We start from the raw sequence: 20,954 nt of genomic DNA on the forward strand, positions 1-20,954 counted from the left end.
TTGGGACAGTGGCACTTGTCAGGAAATGGATGTATTTCCCACAAGTGAATAGTCAGTTCTTGAATCTAATGTCTTAAAAACAGGAAAAAGTTGTAAACCTAAGTATCCAAGTAAATTTGCCAAATGAGACAAACTGTGATAGCTACGTGAACAAATTAGAGCAGCTAAATTATGGCAGGTCTTGTGATGTGTTTCCAGTATGCAAAAGGAAGGGCCTACAAAAAGTAGCCCACTAGGGAGTGAATACTAGTCTATCCTACCTGATCCCACAGAAGAATTAGTGTAGAAAAGATTGCTTACACACATAATTAATGACAGGTGTCAGAACACACTTGTTGGATATAGAGCTGCACAACTAAAGATCAGTATATGTACCCATGAAGGGCCCTGTCATCGGTCAGTCAATCGTGGCATTTGGAAGGTTGTAGGAGGGGGCTTCCTTTGTCACCTCCATAGGCACCCATGAGATTAAATCACTGGAAGCCGATGGAGGAGAAACAATGACATTTAGGTATGGTGGCTTGTTAGGCCAGATTACACGGAGAGGCCATATGTCAGTGTAATCTGACAGGCCTCACATATTGCATTACATGTCTGTTGCAATACATGAGACCAGTGATCACAATAATAAATTTACACATACTTGGTATGGCCAAATCCAGAACAACGCAATCTATAAAACTGTCACACTATTTAACCCCTACAGTGAACACCATAAAAAAAATATAAAACTTGGCTAAAAACTATGCATTTAATCATGACTCCAAAAGAAAAGTGGGATAAAATGCGATAAAAAGATGAGCGTGTATAAACATGGTATCACTGAAAATGTCATCTTTTCGTGCAAAAAAACAAGCAGCCATACAGCTCAGTGAGCAGAAAAGTAATAAATCTATTGCTTTTACAGTGCTGCAAAAACAGTACTTTTTCTATAAAATTGTTTCTATTGTGTAAAAGTGGAAAAACATAAAAAAATATATAAATGTGGTATCGTAATTGTACTGACCCCGTGAATGAAGCAGTCTTCTCACGTTATCACATAATGTGAAAGGCATAAATAAAAAAAAAAAACTACAATTTCAGAACTGCTGGTTTTTATTCATTCCTCATCCAAAAAATTAGAATAGAAATCGATCAAAAAATATTGTGCCTGTAAATGGTACCAATACAATCGTCAACTCATCCCGCAAAAAACGAGTCCTTTACTTGACTCAGACATCAGAAATCTAGAAATATTATAGCTCTCAAAATAAGGTGATGCAAAAACTTTTTTTATGTAAAAAAAAAAAAAAAGTGTTTTTTTACTGTTAATTGCCAGACATAAAAAAAAATATACATCTGGTATTGCTGTAACTCCACCGACCCAAAGAGTAAACCCTTCTAATCACTTAAGGTGGTGTCACAAGCAGCGACGACGACAATGACATCGCTGCTAAGTCGCCATTTTCTGTGACGTAGCAACGACCTCAACAGCGACGTCGCTGTGTGTGACACATAACAACGATCAGACCCCTGCTGCGAGATCGCTGCTCGCTCTTGAATATTCCAGGTCATTTCTTTGTCGCTCCATTGGGAGACCCAGACAATTGGGTGTATAGCTTCTGCCTCCGGAGGCCACACAAAGTATTACACTTTAAAAAGTGTAACCCCTCCCCTCTGCCTATACACCCTCCCGTGCATCACGGGCTCCTCAGTTTTATGCTTTGTGTGGAAGGAGGCACACATCCACTCAGCTTCTCATTTTAGTTATATCGGTTGGAAGAAAAGTGGGCTCCCACGGGGCCCCCGGCATGTTCCCTTCTCACCCCACTATGTCGGCGGTGCTGTTAAGGTTGAGGTACCCATTGCGGGTACAAAGGCAGGAGCCTCATGCCGTCTCCTTCACCATCCCTTAGCGGCTCTGGGAGAAGTGGGATCCTGAGCGGTCATCCAGTCACTGGGACCGTGCTCCCTCCGCAATCCCTGGGGGAATCTGTCGGACAGGAGTTTGTTGATCCTCAGGGACCGGGCCCTGCATCACTAAGGTACTCTGTACCCCCATGGGGGATGTGCATGGAGCGCCTACATCCCGGACGCTGCAGCAGCTGCTTATTTGCGACGGCCGGCGGACGTCCGCGCCGACCGCGCCTGTTTGTCGGCCGCGGTGTTAAATTTAGTCCCCGGCTTCAATTGCGGCCTAGTAGCAAAACTCCCGCCCCCGCGCCTGTCTATCAGGGATAAGGGCGGGACTGCCGACCTGACGTCGGCTGTGAGGGCCAGGGCATCCTGTATGTTCCTCCCCCCCTCAATGATCACTGTGGGGACTCCAAATTCCCGCACTTTTCTAACGCCGCCCACGGCTTCTCTCCTCCCCTGAGAGCTCCGGCAGCCATTTCTTTGGCACTCTGCCTGTGGAAGTTTTCCTGGAAAGAGCTCTGCAACGCTGGGAGACCTAAGGCAGGGAATCTGGAGGACACACACTCCGCTTTTTAGCGGTCGGTAAGCCACACCGGTCACCCGGTGCTGGTCCCCTTTGGGTGCCGGAATAGATACTATATATATTTATATATTTCTGTTCGGTCGGGCTGTATACCCTTCCCATATACCCTCAGTGATCACTCTCCTAGGAGACAACAGCATGTCGTCCACAAGGAGCAAGGGGGCCAAGACACAGGGTTATTTTGCGACCTGTACCTCTTGTGCGGCTAAGTTACCTGCGGGTTCCACCTACCCTCACTGTGAGCAATGCTCAACCCCTGTTTTGCTTCCACAACCAGAGCCTCGGTCACTAGTGGGCCCCTCGGCTCAGGTAGAATCTGTTGCTCCCCCTGTCCAGGCAGCAGGGACAGAGTTTGCAGTCTTTGCTGAAAAACTCTGAGTCACTCTCACAATCCATGGCTCAGTCCATGGACAAATGGTCTGCCAAGCTGCTGGAAGCTTTGCAGTCCAGACCGGTCCCTACACAGGCCCCAGGCCCTGTTGGATCTTCACCCCCAGGCCCCTCTCTGCCCGCGCCGCAGCACGCTCCCAGGGGGGGCCCTAGGTCTCATGGGGAGGACTCCATCAACCAGGTGTTAGATATCTCTCCTCCACCGCCACCTGTAGAGGAGTCGACTTCTCAGCAGGAGAAACACCAGTTTCGGTTCCCTAAACGTACACGGAGTGCTTTTTTCGATCACTCTAACTTCAGAGATGCTGTCCAGAAGCCCAGAGCGGTTCCGGACAAGCGCTTTTACTAAGCGCCTTACTGACACACGTTACCCCTTCCCTTCTGACGTTGTCAAGGGTTGGGCTCAATGTCCCAAGGTGGATCCCCCAGTCTCTAGATTGGCGGCTAGATCTGTATTATCGGTTGCAGATGGATCATCGCTAAAGGATGCCACTGACAGGCAGATAGAGCTCCTGATGAAAGCCATCTATGAAGCCACGGGCGCGTCTTTTGCCCCGGCCTTTGCAGCCGTGTGGGCACTACAAGCTATCTCAGCTTGTCTGGCTGAGATTAATGCCGTTACACGTAATTCTGCTCCGCAGGTTACGTCTTTGACTTCCCAGGCGTCAGTTTTTTCTTCCTACGCCATGAACGCAGTTTTAGACTCTGCTAGCCGTACAGCGGTGGCATCCGCTAACTCTGTGGCAGTCCACAGGGCCATGTGGCTGCGCGAATGGAAGGCAGACTCTGCTTCCAAGAGGTTCTTAACCGGTTTGCCGTTTGCTGGCGACCGATTGTTTGGCGAACGATTGGATGAGATTATTAAGGAATCTAAGGGAAAGGACTCCTCCTTGCCCCAGTCCAAGCCAAAGAGACCTCAGCAACGACAGATACATTCGAGGTTTCGGTCCTTTCGTCCCTCCGCCAAGCCCCAATCCTCTTCGTCCAGCAGGCCGGAGAAAGGCCAGAGGAACTCCTATGCGTGGCGGGCTAAGTCACGCCCCCAAAAGGCCGCAGGAGGCACTGCTTCCAAGGCGGCCTCCTCATGACTCTCGGCATCCCCGAACCGCATCCTCGGTCAGTGGCAGGCTCTCCCGCTTTTGCGACGCCTGGTGGCCACATGTTCAAGACCGATGGGTGAGAGACATTCTGTCTCACGGTTACAGGATAGAGTTCAGCTCTCGTCCTCCGACTCGTTTCTTCAGAACATCCCCGCCCCCCGAGCGAGCCGATGCACTTTTTCAGGCGGTGAACGCTCTGAAAACAGAAGAAGTTGTGATCCCTGTTCCCCCCCAGGAACATGGTCGCGGCTTTTACTCCAACTTGTTTGTGGTGCCAAAGAAGGACGGCTCGTTCCGTCCCGTTCTGGACCTCAAACTACTCAACAGACATGTGAGCACCAGACGGTTTCGGATGGAATCTCTCCGCTCTGTCATCGCTTCAATGTCACAAGGAGACTTCCTAGCTTCGATCGACATCAAGGATGCTTATCTCCATGTGCCGATCGCACCCGAACATCAACGCTTTTTGCGCTTCGCCATCAGGGACGAACACCTTCAGTTCGTGGCATTGCCTTTCGGCCTGGCGACAGCCCCACGGGTGTTCACCAAGGTCATGGCATCTGTTGTGGCGGTCCTACACTCTCAGGGCCACTCGGTGATTCCCTACTTAGACGATCTTCTGGTCAGGGCACCCTCTCAGTTGGCATGTCAAAACAGCCTTTCCGTCGCTCTGGCGACTCTCCAGCAGTTCGGGTGGATAATCAACTTCCCAAAATCCAAGTTGACACCGACCCAATCACTGACGTACCTTGGGATGGAGTTTCATACTCAGTCAGCGGTAGTCATGCTACCGCGGGACAAACAGCTTTCTCTGCAGGCAGGGGTGCAATCTCTTCTTCGGGGTCAGTCACACCCCTTGAGGCGCCTCATGCACTTCCTGGGGAAGATGGTGGCAGCGATGGAGGCAGTGCCCTTCGCGCAATTCCATCTGCGGCCACTCCAGTGGGACATTCTCCGAAAATGGGACAGGAGGTCGACTTCACTCGACAGGAACGTCTCTCTGTCCCTTGCAACCAAGACGTCACTTCAGTGGTGGCTCCTTCCCAACTCTCTGTCGCAGGGGAAATCCTTCCTACCCCCCACTTGGGCTGTGGTCACGACGGACGCGAGCCTGTCAGGGTGGGGGGCGGTTTTTCTCCACCACAGGGCTCAGGGAACCTGGACTCCGATAGAGTCATCCCTTCAGATCAATATTCTGGAGATAAGGGCAGTGTATCTAGCCCTATTGGCCTTTAATCGGTGGCTGGAGGGCAGGCAGATCCGAATCCAGTCGGACAACGCCACGGCCGTCGCTTACATCAACCACCAAGGCGGCACTGGCAGTCGTCAAGCCTTCCAGGAAGTCCGGCGAATTCTGCAGTGGGTGGAAGCCACAGCCTCCACCGTCTCCGCAGTTCACATCCCGGGCGTAGAAAACTGGGAAGCAGATTTTCTCAGCCGACAGGGCATGGACGCGGGGGAATGGTCTCTTCACCCAGACGTGTTTCGAGAGATCTGTCGCCGCTGGGGAACGCCGGACGTCGATCTCATGGCGTCACGGCACAACAACAAAGTCCCGGCATTCATGGCCCGGTCTCAAGATCACAGAGCTCTGGCGGCGGACGCATTAGTTCAGGATTGGTCGCAGTTTCGACTTCCCTATGTGTTTCCTCCTCTGGCGATGCTCCCCAGAGTGCTGCACAAAATCAGGTCCGACTGTCATCGCGCCATCCTCGTCGCTCCAGATTGGCCGAGGCGGTCGTGGTACCCGGATCTGTGGCATCTCACGGTGGGTCAACCGTGGGCGCTCCCAGACCGCCCAGACTTGCTGTCTCAAGGGCCGTTTTTCCATCTGAATTCTGCGGCCCTCAACCTGACTGTGTGGCCATTGAGTCCTGGCTCCTAGCGTCCTCAGGGTTATCTCAAGATGTCATTGCCACTATGAGACAGGCCAGGAAACCAACGTCCGCCAAGATCTATCACAGGTCTTGGAGGATCTTCTTATCCTGGTGCTCTGACAAGGGTTTTACTCCCTGGCCCTTTGCCTTACCCACTTTTCTTTCATTCCTTCAATCCGGAATGGACAAGGGTTTGTCTCTCGGCTCTCTCAAGGGACAAGTATCGGCGCTTTCCGTATTTTTTCAAAAGCGTCTAGCCAGGCTTCCGCAGGTCCGCACGTTCCTGCAGGGAGTTTGCCACATAGTCCCACCTTACAAGCGTCCGCTGGAACCCTGGGACCTCAATAGGGTGCTAACGGCTCTTCAGAAACCACCTTTCGAGCCGCTGCGGGAGGTCTCTTTATCACGTCTTTCGCAAAAGGTGGAATTTCTAGTGGCAGTTACGTCGCTCCGTAGAGTGTCGGAACTGGCAGCGCTGTCATGCAAAGCCCCCTTCCTGGTTTTTCACCAGGATAAGGCGGTTCTACGTCCGGTCCCGGAATTTCTCCCTAAAGTGGTATCCCCTTTTCATCTCAATCAGGATATCTCCTTACCTTCATTTTACCCTCATCCAGTTCACCAATGTGAAAAGGATTTGCACTCATTAGATTTAGTGAAAGCACTCCGACTCTACGTGTCTCGCACGGCGCCCCTGCGCCGTTCAGATGCCCTCTTTGTCTTTGTCGCTGGCCAGCGTAAGGGTTCGCAGGCTTCCAAGTCAACCTTGGCTCGATGGATCAAGGAACCAATTCTTGAATCCTACCGTTCTTCTGGGCTTCCACTTCCCCCAGGGTTGAAAGCCCATTCTACCAGAGCCGTGGGTGCGTCCTGGGCACTGCGGCATCGGGCTACGGCTCAGCAGGTGTGTCAGGCAGCTACCTGGTCTAGTCTGCACACTTTCACGAAACACTATCAGGTGCATACCTATGCTTCGGCAGACGCCAGTCTAGGTAGGTGAGTCCTTCAGGCGGCGGTTGCCCACCTGTAAGAGGGGGTCGTTTTCGTCTCTTTTTATCGAGGTATTCTTTTACCCACCCAGGGACTGCTTTTGGACGTCCCAATTGTCTGGGTCTCCCAATGGAGCGACAAAGAAGAAGGGAATTTTGTTCACTTACCGTAAATTCCTTTTCTTCTAGCTCCTATTGGGAGACCCAGCACCCGCCCCTGTTCCCTTCGGGCTGTTGTTCTTTTGTGTACACATGTTGTTCATGTTGAATTGTTCTTTTGGTTCATGGTTTTCAGTTCTCCGAACATCCTTCGGATTGAATTTACCTTAGACCAATTTATAAGTTTCCTCCTTCCTGCTTTTGCACCAAAACTGAGGAGCCCGTGATGCACGGGAGGGTGTATAGGCAGAGGGGAGGGGTTACACTTTTTAAAGTGTAATACTTTGTGTGGCCTCCGGAGGCAGAAGCTATACACCCAATTGTCTGGGTCTCCCAATAGGAGCTAGAAGAAAAGGAATTTACGGTAAGTGAACAAAATTCCCTTCTTTTTGATCGCTGCTATCCTGCTGCGCCACATGCATCCTTGTGTTTGACACCACAGCAGCGACGGTCGCGACAACGCTGAAGGCAGTGACGTAGGATTGAAGGCAGGACAAGGGCGTGTTTTTGCGGTGTATTTTACAACGCCCCGACGACTCCGATGGTGGTCATAACAGCGTTCCGATTGGGTAACTTGCCGAAGGCGTTAGTGATTTCATTCTTTAAGTTCCATTCTTTGTTCCACGTAGTAGAGTCTCTGGTGTCGCTAGTGTGTCGTTCTTTTTGTCTTCCTTTGTTTGGCACGGTCACACAATGAGGCGCCGCTGTAGTGATCACCAATTGGAACAGAGGGGCGTGAAAAAGGCAACGCAAAGGCGCTGTAGCGATCACCAATCGGAACAGAGGGGTGTGAAAAGAGGCAACGCAAAACATGTCTAGGGGTAAACACCACGCCTTTATCAAGGTCCGAGTCATCGCACAGCGACACGTGTGACACGTCCCAATGACCGTCGAGGTCGCTATGATCGCTGCTCCGTCGCTGCTTAAAATTATATGTTTGACAGCTAACTAGCGATCATGTAAGGTCGCTGTTACGTCACAGGAAATGGTGACGTACCAGCGACGTCGTTGTGTGTGAACCCAGCATTAGGCGTGTATAACAGTGCGGTGTACCACCTCTTTTCTGCACATCTTAAAAGCTGGATACAGCTGATCAGAAGCCACACAGAATTCAGAGTATTTCTGCTGCCTCACTAGTGAATTGATCCATCGGAGGTTCGGAGGTGTCATCTGATTCCTGTATTTTTTTTTTTTTTTTTTTTAGATTTAGATGAAAACCCAGATAAATAAAAAAAAGGATCCAAAATGTTTTGTACCCCAAAATGCCACCAATAAAAGCTTCTAAAACGAGTCCCCACTCAGGTTTATCTGTTAACAGAAATGTAGGGGGTTTTCACATTAGTGGCAGCACAAAGGCTCTGTAAAAGCGCTGTGACTGAAATTCACCCCCCCCCAAAAAAAAGTAATCCAAGTTAATCTGTGCTCCCAAATCCAAATGCCCCATCTCTTCTGAGCTTCACAGAGCACCTAAACCACCGTTGTCGTCCATTCGTTTTGCATTACTATAGTGAGGATAGCCCGCTTAATTTACTGGGTGCGGGTCTCCAGAACTTAAATCTGGGTACAGCGCTTGGGCACTACAATAGCGGATTTCCATTGTCATCTGTAACAGCCATTTCTGCTTGTTTCTGGAAAACACATCAAAATCATCACTACACCCAAAGATTTCCCAGAGTGCTGTAATGTCCAAATTATGGTAACTTGAGGGAAGTTTCTGCTTTTCTGGCACTTACGGGCTCTGTATATGGAGTCTGTAAACTATTCTAAGAACGCTGCACTCCAAAAGTCAAATAGTGCATCTTCCTTCCCGAGTCTTGCTGTGTGGAGAAGCTGTACTATACAGTCACATATGGGGTATTGTCACGATCCCCAAAGGTTGGTTAACAATTATGCAGTCATTTTTACCTATTTCCCATGTGAAAATCTCAAATCTGGGGCTAAAAAGATTATGCATACTCTGTAAAATCTCTCTCGGAGCCTTCATTTGGGGACACAGGAAACTGTGTGTATGATGCTGGCTCTAGGAGGCTGACACTATGCTGTAGAAAAAAAAATAGCTGCCGCCTCCCCAGTAGTATACAACCACTAACCGGAGCTGAGCTGAGCAGTTAGTGTAAAAGCAGTAGAAGTAATCTTAATACAGGAACAGACCAGTGCCACTGAAAGTATTAAGAAAAGGGCGGGTGCTGTGTCCCCCAATGAAGGCTCAGAGAAAGATTTTACGGTGAGTACCCAAAATCTTTTTTTATCGCTTCATTGGGGGACACAGAAATCCATGGGACATACTAAAGCAATTCCCAAGGTTGGGAAGAAAAGGACTTGAAAATAGGAGCAGCAGAAGAGAGATTCCGTGACCGGAACCTGTCGCTGGACACTGTAAGAAACGAGGTGTGAACTACCGGGAAAAAAGGTAAGAAGATGAGTCTTGTGAATACCCTGAAAGGGGAGTTGTTAGGTAAGTAAAAAACAGCTGAGAAGCTGAAGAGAGAAACCAGGCAGCTATACCTGGAGAGACCCTAATGTAGGGGAAGAGAGTCTGAGTAGCAGAGAAGGCACTCTAACCCTAGGGGAATACACGTCCAAAGATGGTATAGCCTAGGTCTAGGAGAAGAGAATAGGAGAGCCGGAGAAGCGCTCTATCCCCTGTGGAACATGCTGCCAAAGGAAACTGGAGAATCTAAGGAGACTGACGGCGAAAAGCCGAGAGGAGCGGACCACCCCGCTTTCATATTTAGTTGGAGAACATATTTCGTTGGAGAACGTGTAAGAATGAGTGAAGAGGTAGACCATCTGGTAGAGGTGGGTGATTGGGCAACGGAGACCAATAGAGCCGTTCTATTTACCACAACAGAGTGAGGCTAAAAGGACACTAGCTGCCAAGAGGACGCAGGGGAAGGGAATGGGGCTGGGAAAAGAGCCCAGATACCCATGGGTGACAAGAGAAAGTATGCAAAGGAGGCTCTGCCGTAGGAGAACCTGACTTATGAGTAAATGCTAGGTTCATCCCAAAAAACCTGAAAGCAGTGATCTGACCATAGGAAACAGAAGAGCAACCTGCAGGCAGGGTAGTACAACGGGAGGCAATCTCTACCTTGTTTAAAAAAAGGTCAGGAACTTCTGAGAAGTCCACCTGAAGATGAGGGCCATAGAACCTAAACAAGATCCAGTAACCAATTTCCGGGATGACGTTGGACTGAAATGAGAACGCTTTAGAGCAAGACAGAGAGCATCTACTCATGTGATGGCGTGTGAAGCAAGAGCGGCCAACTCAGAGTTCCCATATCCTAGATGTGCAGGTACTTGATACTTGAGAAGATCTGGAAGCTTGCGATCTTGAGAAAGATCTGGCTCGATTGAGGGAACATCGACGGCGAGAGATGGAGCTATTAGAAAGAGAAAAGCTCTATGGAGGGAAAAACTCCTGCGCCTGTGAATGGCAATGTGACCTGGGCAGTAATACCCAGATTAGAAAGAGAAAACCTCCCTAAAAAGAGATTCAGAGGAGGGTAATAAGAAATAAGGAAGGTAGGGACCTTGCCTAGACTGTGTCACTGGCAGAAACCTTTTCCGGTCAGGGAGCGACCCCTAGTCTAGAAAAGACTGTAAGGAAACTGGAAGACTGACTGGGAAAAACCAGGCTTTCTGTCGGATCCATGGGTAGCGAAATAGATAAATCCTCAACGCTACGAGGGAGAAATACCTGGGGGTAATCAAGTTTGCAAAGACTCCGCTTGAGAAGAATAGAGGGATACGGGCATGTCCAAGCGCAGAAGCCCTGCTGACCAGTCATGGAATCCGCAGGGCAGAGAGTTAGAAGACCTGCAAACCAGTCATAGAAGAGGCTACCCGTAAGGGAAGAGCTTCGTGTAACATAGTGGAAGTCAGACAAGGGACAGGAGTGATGAAGACCCTTGTCGGCCTGATACTCATACAAGTCGTGCCCTTGATGCCCAAAAAACCTGCTACGTTGCATTGGAGCAATATGCTATGACGTTGAGTGCCAAAGTAGGGAGAGAAACAGATCAACCTTATTGGATAATACTGTGTGACCTCTACATTCGGGGCCCCTCAAGGAATTCTGCCGTGGAAAGTGGACAGGCAGAACGGCTTGTTGTCTTGGGTGACCCGGACGCTAGGAGAGGAATGAGCCCAATGACTGAATCAATGCTTGTTGGAAGATCTTGTCCACTGTTCTCAATGGTCGAAAACCGGTTCTCGAGAAGGTAAAAATTAGTCAGTGCTTCATCCGTCGCCTGCAAAGGGACTGGTGAAAACCCGATCTCTGTCTGTAAGAGAGAGAATGAAAAGTAAGTACCAACCTACGGACTTGAAAACATACAGGGCACGAACAATAAACAAGATTATACAGCTCACCACTCAGTATAAATGTCCATCCATGGCAGAAGCCAGACGGTGCACAGAAAACAAAGACTAAAGAACTTGCAGAAAAGGAGGTGGAATTCGGTAACAAAAAAAAGTCTTCATCAGGGAAAATATCCCATCATTAAAATCCCATTTTATTAGTACTAATTAAAATCCATTACACGTACAGACATGGGGACGCGGTTGACGCGTTTCAGAAGAGTCTTCCTTAGTCGTAACTATGGATGATTACGACTAAGGATGACTCTATCGAAACAAATAGTATAGGGCCGTTTCACACATCCGACATATTGCCGGATCCATCCCACTCAAGTACAGTGTAATACAGTACAATGGCATCGCGGCAAGCTCCGGTCACATTCTGTCATGTGACCGGAGCTTGCCGCGATGCCTAAGCGGAGTATGAGGATTGCCAGCTCCTTTACCATCAGTACTATACAGCCTTAATTTTTGTTGTCTGTGTCACTGGTTTGCTCGTTATCATCTTTTTCTGTACTGGCATTTGTGGACTCGGGTGCTGCATTGAATTTAATGGATGTGAAGTTTGCCCGGAGTTGTGGCTTCTTGTTGTAGTCCTTGCAAGTCCCTATTCCTTTGAGAGGGATTGATGCAACTCCTTTGGCAAAGATTTTGGACAGTCTTGACTATGCATATGGCTCCGGACCATTCTGAGTGTCAGTTTCTTGTCTTGCAAGATTTGCATGATGTAGTGTTGGGGTACCCATGTCTGCAGACTCATAATCCGCTATTGGATTGGCAGAATGTCTGTTATTAGTTGGGGCTGTCAGGGGATACAGAATGCATTGCCTCTAAGGAAAATTTCTGCATCTGTTTCAGGGATCCCGGAGTTCATGTCTGATTTTCAGGAGGTTTTTGATGAACCAAAATCTGGTCCGCTTCCTCCGCATAGGGAGTGTGACTGTGCAATTGACTTGATACCAGGTAGTAAGTTCCCTAAGGGAAGACTCTTCAATCTGTCTGTGCCAGAACACGAGGCTATGAGGGCTTCTATTAGGGAGGCCTTGGAGAAGGGACACATCAGACCACCTTCTTCCCCTTTGGGTGCGGGGTTCTTTTTTGTTTCTCAAGAAGGATGGCTCCCTGAGACCCTGCGTTGATTATCGGCAGTTGAACAAGATTATGGTGAAATTCCAATATCCATTGCCATTGATTTCTGACCTGTTCACCAGAATTAAGGGAGCATGTTCGTTCACTAAGATTGATTTGAGTGGGGCATATAATCTGGTTCGTATCAAGCAGGGTCATGAATGGAAAATGGCATTCAATTCGCCCGAAGGCCATTTTGAATACATCATGATGCCGTTCGGACGTACGAACACCCCATCTGTTTTCCAGTCCTTCATGCATGACATTTTTCGTTGTTTTATTGACAAGTTTTTGATTGTAACAAGGACTGGAGGACAAGGAGTAAAGTGCAAATATGTTTAATAAATGGCAACTGGCACAAAGGAATCAGCGGCAAAACAGGCCGGCAGATAGACTATAAATGTACAAGATGACAAATACATATTGGCCATTTATTAAACATATTTGCACTTTACTCCTTGTCCTCCAGTCCTTGTTTGATGCTCAGAGTGTGCTTAGACAGGTGTCATGTATTGGCTTTTCTGTTTCCTTTTCAATGTTTGGTCATTTTGTATGTTAAGTTTTTGATTGTGTATCTGGATGACATTTTGATTTTTTTTCCCTGGACTGGGATTCTCATGTGGGACCAGGTCAGCAAGGTTTTTCAGGTCCTTTGCGATAATTACTTGTTTGTCAAGGGGTCCAAGTGCCTTTTTGGGGTTCAGAAGGTTTCTTTTTTGGGTTTCATTTTGACTCCTTTCACCATTGACCAGGAGAAGGTTCAGGCTATTCAAAAATGAGTTCAACCCTCTTCTGTCATAGGTCTCCAGAAATTTTTGGGGTTCGCTAACTTCTATCGGACGTTTTATTGCGAATTTTTCTAGTAGAGCTTAAGAGACGTTTTACTTCTTCTCCTGTTCTGCGTCAACCGTATTTGTCTTGCCCCTTTCAAGTTGAAATTGATGCTTCTGAGATTGGTACCGGGGCTGTTCTGTCCCAGTAGGATCCTAAGGATTCTAAATTGAGATCATGCGCCTTCTTCGCTTGGAAATTTTCATCTGCCGAGCAGAATTATGATGTTGGCGATCGGGAATTACTGGCCATGAAGTGGGCCTTTGAGGAGTGGAGACATTGGCTTGAAAGGGCTAGGCATCGTTTTATTGTCCTGACGGATCATAAGAATTTGATCTATCTTGAGTCGGCGAAGAGGCTGAATTCTAGGCAGGCCCGTTGGTTTTTGTTCTTTGCTCGCTTTGATTTTGTGGTGTCCTATGTTCCCGGGATCTAAGAACATTAAGGCGGATGCCTTTTCTCGGATGCCCTTTTGCCCCTGATTCTTTCGAACCCTCGGAGCCTGTTGGTATCCTCAAGGAGGGAGTCGTTTTGTCTGCTGTTTCGCCTGATTTGAGACAGGCTCTCCAAAACTTTCAGGCGAATAGGCTAGAGAGATGTCCTGCAGGAAGATTGTTTGTTCCTGAGGCATGGACTAAGAGGATGGTTTCCGAGGTTCACTGTTCTGCGTTGGCTGGTCATCCTGGTATTTTTGGTACCAGGGACCTGGTTTAGATCATTTTGGTGGTCTTCCTTGTCCCGTGAAATGCGTGCCTTTGTGCAGTCCTGTGGAACTTGCGCGCGTGCTAAGCCTTCTTGCTCACGTTCTAGCGGGTTGCTCCTGCCATTGCCTGTACCCAGGGTGGATAAAAATCTTGATTTTTTTAAAAAAATCAAAAAAATCAGATTTTTTTTATTTAAATCAGATTTTTTTGATTTAAATCATTTGATTTAAATCAGATTTTTTAATCAAGTTGTACACAAGCAAAACTTTGTCTTTTTGCAAATCTAATTGTTTTACACAAATAAAAATATTAAAACAGTTGATTATGAAACCTAATCATTTTTATTTGCACTATTAAACACTCAGAATTGAACTACAGAGAGTAAGGGTACCTTCACACTTAGCGATGCAGCAGCGATCCGACCAGCGATCTGACCTGGTCAGGATCGCTGCTGCATCGCTACATGGTCGCTGGTGAGCTGTCAAACAGGCAGATCTCACCAGCGACCACTGAACAGCCCCCAGCCAGCAGCGACGTGCAAGCGACGCTGCGCTTGCACGGAGCCGCCGACTGGAAGCTGCGGAGACTGGTAACTAAGGTAAACATCGGGTATGGTTACCCGATGTTTACATTAGTTACCAGCGCTGTGTGCAGAGAGCAGGGAGCCGCGCACACTGAGCGCTGGCTCCTTGCTCTCCTAGCTGCTGTACACATCGGGTTAATTAACCCGATGTGTAATGCAGCTACATGTGCAGAGAGCCGGAGCCGGCAGCACAGGCAGCGTGAGAGCTGCGGAGGCTGGTAACTAAGGTAAATATCGGGTAACCACCTTGGTTACCCGATGTTTATCTTGGTTACAAGCTTACCTCAGCTGTCAGACGCCGGCTCCTGCTCCCTGCTCTCTTCATTTGTCGCTCTCTCGCTGTCACACACAGCGATCTGTGTGTCACAGCGGGAGAGCGGCTTTGAAGAAAACGAACCAGGGCTGTGTGTAACGAGCAGCGATCTCGCAGCAGGGGCCAGATCGCTGCTCAGTGTCACACACAGCGAGATCGCTAATGAGGTCACTGCTGCGTCACAAAAAGCGTGACTCAGCAGCGATCTCGGCAGCGAGCTCGCTGTGTGTGAAGCACCCCTAAGTACTTTTTAACAATAGCCTATCTCTAACGTTTGAAGTAAGCAAACATCTTCAGTGAATACATCAGTCCTTTAAGCCTACTGTTTATTTAGGACTTTTAATAGGAAAACCAGTTGTCCTGCTTTAGCAGTTCCTAAAGGCCCCATCACACTAATTAGCAACATCGCTAGCAACATCGCTGCTAACGAACAACTTTTGTGACGTAGCAGCGATGTTGCTAGTGATGTCGCTGTGTGTGACATCCAGCAACAACCTGGCCCCTGCTGTGAGGTCGTTGGTTGTTGCTGAATGTCCTGGACCATTTTTTAGTTGTTGCTGTCCCGCTGTGAAGCACAGATCGCTGTGTGTGACAGCGAGACAGCAACAACTAAATGTGCAGGCAGCAGGAGCCGGCTTCTGCGGAGGCTGGTAACCAATGTAAACATCGGGTAACCAAGAAGCCCTGTCCTTGGTTACCCGATATTTACCTTTGTTACCAGCCTCCGCCGCTCTCACTGTCAGTGCCGGCTCCTGCTCTGTGCACATGTAGCTGCAGCACACATCGGGTTAATTAACCAGATGTGTGCTGTAACTAGGAGAGCAAGGAGCCAGCGCTAAGCATTGTGCGCTGCTCCCTGCTCTGTGCACATTTAACTGCAGCACACATCGGGTAATTAACCCGATGTGTGCTGTAACTAGGAGAGCAAGGAGCCAGCGCTAAGCGGTGTGCGCTGCTCCCTGCTCTCTGCACGTGTAGCTCCGTGCGCTGGTAACCAAGGTAAATATCGGGTTGGTTACCCGATATTTACCTTAGTTACCAAGCGCAGCATCTTCCACGCGGCGCTGGGGGCTGGTCACTGGTTGCTGGTGAGCTCACCAGCAACTTGTGTAGCGACGCTCCAGCGATCCCTGCCATGTCAGGTTGCTGGTGGGTTCGCTGGAGCGTCGCAGTGTGACATCTCACCAGCAACCTCCTAGCAACTTACCAGCGATCCCTATCGTTGTTGGGATCGCTGGTAAGTTGCTTAGTGTGACGGTACCTTAAGCGGTTTCGGACTGTTGTGTGCACAAAACCAAATGAAGAAAACAATCTCTCTACTCCTGCGGATGAAGCCGATGCAGTCAGTAGCTGAGTAGCTAGATTTATTATCTTTGCTGGAAGAACAAGTGATTGCGACTTTCACCAGTCCAGTGGTTTTAGTTCATTAACGACGTTATCTGCAAACATGTATTTTTGAAATGGTGCAGATTCACACTTCAATTTCAGCACAGTTGCCACAATGTCATGGTTAGTATTGGCGAGCCACTCCATTGCAGAGTTGATTTCCGCCTCAGATAATTTTTTAAACACCTACCTATTGCCATATAGTAAAACAAAAAAGATTTTTACTTACTTTGGGGTCCCCCCCTCACCCTGGCGTTAGATCGTTGCCCCTAGTTTCGTCCGTGTAACTTTGGGCGCACATGCACACTGCTCTCACTTCTCATTTTAATCGTGATTTATATTAAAAAAAAACCTTTTGATTTAAATCAGTGATTTAAATCATGATTAAAATCATGATTTAAATCGATCCGATTTAAATAGAAAAAAATCTTTTGATTTAAATCGTGATTTAAATCATGATTTAAATCGGCGTGATTTAAATCAATCCACCCTGCCTGTACCTGAGAGGCCATGGACGCATATATCCATGGATTTTATTTCTGAGCTCCCTGTCTCTCGGGGGATGACTGTCATATGGGTCGTTTGGACCGGTTCTCTTAGAGGGTACATTTGGTGCCTTTGTCCAGGTTGCCGTCTTCTTCGGAGTTGGTCTCCTTGTTTCTTCTGCATGTTGTGCGTTTGCATGGCATTCCGGAGAATATTGTGTCCGGCAGGGGGACTCGGTTTGTTTCAAAGTTTTTAACAGGGTTGGTCGATGGGGAGTTGGAGTATGAGGTGGAGAAGATCTTGGATTGTCGTCTTGTTAGACGCAGACTACAGTATCTTGTGAAGTGGAAGGGATATGGACAGGAGGATAACTCTTGGGTTTTAGCCTCTGAGGTTCATGCTGATGAGCTTGTCTGTGTCTTTCATCAGTCACATCCGGGTAATCCTGGAGGCCCTGGTGAGGGTTCGGTGACCCCTCCTTAAGAGGGATACTGTTGTGAATATTGTCTGGTGGAGCTCCGCTCTTGGACTCCCTCCTGTGGTCGTTGATGTTGTAGGTTGGATTCTGTTCCTCATTTCTACACACCTGGTTGGCAGCTCAAACCTTGATTTTGGATATAGGTGTGTGCTGGCTGTTTTTGTCTTTGCCAGTTGTCTGAAATTCCTCAGAGAATAGGAATCTGTCTCTTGTCCTCCTGGCTTTGTGCTATCAAGCTAAGCTAAGTTCTTGGTTTTGCTTCATACTTTTGTGTGTTATTTGCTTATTGTTTCTGTGAATTATCTCTGAAGGTTTTTTGTATTGTATCCTGTTTTTGTTTGTGCCTTCAGATAAGGAAGCTTTATCTTCCTAGTCAGTCTATGCTATTTATCTTAGCAAGGGTTAAGCCCCTGTCACATTTAGCGACTTAGGGGTGCTTCACACACAGCGAGCTCACTGCCGAGATCGCTGCTGAGTCACGCTTTTTGTGACGCAGCAGTGACCTCATTAGCGATCTCGCTGTGTGTGACACTGAGCAGCGATCTGGCCCCTGCTGCGAGATCGCTGCTCGTTACACACAGCCCTGGTTCGTTTTCTTCAAAGGCGCTCTCCCACTGTGACACACAGATCGCTGTGTGTGACAGCGAGAGAGCGACAAATGAAGCGAGCAAGGAGCAGGAGCCGGCGTCTGACAGCTGAGGTAAGCTTGTAACCAAGATAAACATCGGGTAACCAAGGTGGTTACCCGATATTTACCTTAGTTACCAGCCTCTGCAGCTCTCACGCTGCCTGTGCTGCCGGCTCCGGCTCTCTGCACATGTAGCTGCTGTACACATCGGGTTAATTAACCCGATGTGTACAGCAGCTAGGAGAGCAAGGAGCCAGCGCTAAGCAGTGTGCGCGACTCCCTGCTCTCTGCACATGTAGCTGCATTACACATCGGGTTAATTAACCCGATGTGTACTGTAGCTAGCAGAGCAAGGAGCCAGCGCTCAGTGTGCGCGGCTCCCTGCTCCCTGCACACACAGCTAAGCGGTGTGCGCTGGTAACTAATGTAAACATCGGGTAACCATACCCGATGTTTACCTTAGTTACCAGTCTCCGCAGCTTCCAGACGGTGGCTCCGTGCAAGCGCAGCGTCGCTTGCACGTCGCTGCTGGCTGGGGGCTGTTCACTGGTCGCTGGTGAGATCTGCCTGTTTGACAGCTCACCAGCGACCATGTAGCGATGCAGCAGCGATCCTGACCAGGTCAGATCGCTGGTCGGATCGCTGCTGCATCGCTAAGTGTGAAGGTACCTTTACCAGCAATCCCGAAAACGATGCGACCTGATAAGGATCGCTGGTAAGTCGCTGGGAGGTCACTGGTGAGATGTCACTCAGTCAGACCTTACCAACGACTCAGTAATGATACAGGTCGCAGTAGCGACCTGTATAACGATCTCTGCTGTCATTGGGACCCTGTCACACAGTGTCAAACATAGCGATGCGTCCTGCCCAGCAGGACATCGCCTTTGAAGAAAATGGTCCTGGACATTCAGCAACGACCGGCGACCTCGCAGCAGGGGCCAGGTCGTTGCTGGATGTCACACACAACGAAATCGCTAGCGAGATCGCTGTTGCGTCACAAAAAACGTGACTCAGCAGCGATGTCACTAGCGATGTCGCTTAATGAGACGTGGCCTTATGTCGTCAGAGTAATTGCTAGTTTTTTCATACAGTTTCACCAGTCTTGTACAGATTGTAAATGTGCGAGTATTCGATTACGCTTCCTTTGTGCACATTCCGTGTAGGAAGTTTTGATAGGGTTTTTCATGCCGACTGCAAGAGTTCCCTATCCTATCTTTTTGTCTTTGCTCCATCTTGCTCTTATTGTGTATGTCTTTTCATCTTTGCTCACAGTCTGTACATGTGGGAGGCTGCCTAATTTTTCTTTGGGGAAATCTGCTCTGAGGCAAGATAGTTTCTTTTCACTTTCTGCCTTGTAGGTTATGTAGTCCTCCGGCTGGGTTTCAGACATCTAGGTTGTTAGGCATGCTGCCCGGCTACTTCTAGTATGTTGTTAAGTTCAGGGCTTGCAGTCGGTACGTTATTACCTACGACTCTGGTGAATTGTGTTCATGGTAGTCATTGAACTTCAGATCATAACAGGACATGTTCCCAGAAACACCAGCATTCTGGAGTAGTCCGGTGTATATAAAACACTGGATAGTGGACAGGTTCCTAGAACACTGGTACAATGGAGAAATCAGCACAAATAGAAACACTGTTTAGTGGATACGATCACAGAGACACTGGATGATGGACAGATGCATATGATTCATAGAAACACTAGCGCACTGGGTGGTGGACAAGTCTAGGATCACTGAATAATCAATTGTGTGTAACAAGATATGACCTCCTGAACACGGAGTAGTAGACCTGGCATAACGTGATGCGTCTACACAAGTATAGCGGACGGAATATCAGATCCGCTACTACAATAGACAGGTGGTACATAGTAGCATTGATCACCCAACAGGAGATCCTCCTGGTGGGGGGAATTGGCTTACTGTATAGAGAACAAGACCCCAGGACTCAGGAGCACATACGTGTTCGGCACATGGCATGTAGAATTAGAGGTTCCGATGCACTGAGTAGTGTGGAGACAGTCATATTAGACACGTAGTATGTAGAAACTAGAAGGTGCAATACACTTGTTCCGATACCCAAGTAGTGCGGAGCACACAGATGCTCTGCAGTGTTGAACCGATGATACATGGTCATGAGTGGTTCTGAGGGAGCAGTAGGGTGCTGGCACTTATGAGTTAGGCTGTGGATAGAGATATTAATTGCTGCGGGTGGAGGCTGTGTGATGCTGACTGTGGGCGGAAGCCTGGGCTCTGCGGATGGCTGATGGAAGTGTAGTCCCTCAGTCGGCAGGGAAGAAGAGCGGCAGCGGCGCAAGTGTAACATACCCTGGGTGTAGAGGCTGGAGAGCAGCCGGAGCCGGTAAGTGCAGGGACTTCTGACAGAGTGCACGGTGCCTGGAAATGATGTCGGGAAGGGGACGGGGCCAGAAAGTGCTGGTGGCTGACGCGCGACGGAGCAGAGCAGGGGGGCGGTTCACGTTTGAAAAACCCGCGTGTGGGCAGATTGACTTATCGGCTGGGGCGAGGATAACTAATTGGCCGGGGGGGAGTAGGTCTTGGTGAAGCCGGAGCCTAAAGTAAATTTTAGACAGTCTGATTTGAATTTGTAGTGGGGCCTGCGGACTGGAGAAAGAAAGGAGGCCCTGGGAGTAAAGAGTACCCACAATAAAAGGCGTTACCTGTCCAGAAGGCCCCAGATGTCCATACTCATCGTCGATCCGTCTTTGCAGCATATGGGGAAGACTATCATCAGTCGTCCCAGATGTCGTTACTTGGGGGACTGGAAAAGTACTGTGTCCATCCTCTGTATCATCTTCGTCTTCCTACCCCACAATCAGGCTCTGGAGTGAGAGAGTTGGGGAGGAGGGCAGGATCCCCAGTCTTTGTCATAGTCTTTCGGTTTATGCAGATGCGCCTCGAACACTCTTCTGTGTTGGAGGGGCTGGGGTCCTGCCAGACAGACATGGAAGACATCAGTAAGTGGCAGATGGACCCCACACTGTGCAACCGGTCTAGGGGGGAAACTGGGTGAACCATTACACCATGTTGCCCGACGAGCTGTG

General features: G+C 48.7%; 1 protein-coding gene across 2 annotated transcripts in view; it reads left to right on the forward strand.

Annotated features, from left to right (window-relative positions):
* Positions 1-20,954, forward strand: part of HIRA (histone cell cycle regulator) — a 127,068-nt gene that overhangs the window by 71,174 nt on the left and 34,940 nt on the right. The window lies entirely within an intron of this gene.

The sequence above is a fragment of the Anomaloglossus baeobatrachus genome, chromosome 1 (assembly GCF_048569485.1).
Source record: "Anomaloglossus baeobatrachus isolate aAnoBae1 chromosome 1, aAnoBae1.hap1, whole genome shotgun sequence".
In the NCBI taxonomy this organism is placed as follows: Eukaryota; Metazoa; Chordata; class Amphibia; order Anura; family Aromobatidae; genus Anomaloglossus; species Anomaloglossus baeobatrachus.